Here is a 1,601-nt window from a genome sequence, read left to right on the forward strand (position 1 = left end):
CCCTGAACACCTCTTCTGTCCACAGTTGTGTTAACCTTGTGTTTTTGTTTCTTCACTTTATAACCATGGCAACAATATACACATTTACTAATATACAGTATATTTATTTTTCACGAATTTGTTCTTTATATATGTATGTATATTTAAATTTATTATTATTATTATTTATTTAAATTATTTTTTTTTAATGTATATGTATTTAAAAAAAAAAAAAACAGAGCCCCTCCCTCCCACAAGTCATTTTGCACTTAGGCTCCTCCCATCTCGCGATGAGCACGCGCACATTTCCCGCCTTTCCGAAGTTTCCCGCCAATACCTTTCATTTAAAATGGCTTCCATATGCACAGAAAGGATTGCAGTGAAACACCACAAGGACATGTCAAGTATAAATTGCACCTCGAATCATGTATGCCTGTACCATTGTAGCATGCTCACACTGGGGGGAGGAGAAACAACTATATGGCCAAAAGTTTCTGGACACGCGGTCATCACAGCCAGGGCCGTTTCTCATCTCATCTCATTATCTGTAGCCGCTTTATCCTGTTCTACGGGATCGCATCCCAGCTGACTACGGGCGAAAGGCAGGGTACACCCTGGACAAGTCGCCAGGTCATCACAGGGCTGACACATACCCCTTTTCCACCAAATCAGTTCCAGGGTTGGTTCGGAGCCAGTGCTGGTGCTGGTTCACAACTCGTTCAACTTGCGAGCCAGCTGAGAACCAGTTTGCTTTTCCATAGCTCGTGGTGCTAAGGGGAGCCACGTCATTACGTCGTTATATACGTCAGTTACGTCGCTGTATACGTCAGTTACGTCGCTACGTTTGCATAAACCTTGGCGCGAATATCGAAGCAAAAACAACACGGAAGAAGCAGCAGCAGCAACAACAATAAGAATGGGAGCGTCGTGGCTCAGGTGGATAAGGCGCCATACCATAAATCCGGGGACCTGGGTTTGATTCCGACCCGAGGTCATTTCCCGATCCCTCCCCATCTCTCTCTCCCGCTCATTTCCTGTCTCAACAGTGTCCTATCCAATAAAGGTGAAAAAAGCCCCCAAAAAAATAATAATGGATGACTGCGTTTGTACAGCTGCTGCTTCTTGTCGCTTAAAAATGGCAATTTTTTGTGGTCTTGTTATTGTTGTTGGTCTTAACAACTCTGCCCCCCTGCTGACGTAAGCGGTTCTTTCCTCTGGCCCAGCAGAGAGTTGGTGCTAGCCTGGAACCGGTTTTTCTGGCCCCAGAGCCAGTTCTTTGTCAGTGGAAACAGAAAACCCGGTTCCAAATTAAGCACTGGCCCCGAACCAGCCCTGGAACTGATTTGGTGGAAAAGGGGCAACATAGACACAGACAACCATTCACACTCACATTCACACCTACGGTCAATTTAGAGTCACCAGTTAACCTAACCTGCATGTCTTTGGACTGTGGGGGAAACCGGAGCACCCGGAGGAAACCCACACGGACACGGGGAGAACATGCAAACTCCACACAGAAAGGCCCTCGCCAGCCACGGGGCTCGAACCCGGACCTTCTTGCTGTGAGGCGACAGCGCTAAACACTACACCACCGTGCCACCCAGGGCCGTTTCTAGCTATTG

This window comes from Neoarius graeffei, chromosome 3 (genome assembly GCF_027579695.1).
Source record: "Neoarius graeffei isolate fNeoGra1 chromosome 3, fNeoGra1.pri, whole genome shotgun sequence".
NCBI lineage: Eukaryota > Metazoa > Chordata > Actinopteri > Siluriformes > Ariidae > Neoarius > Neoarius graeffei.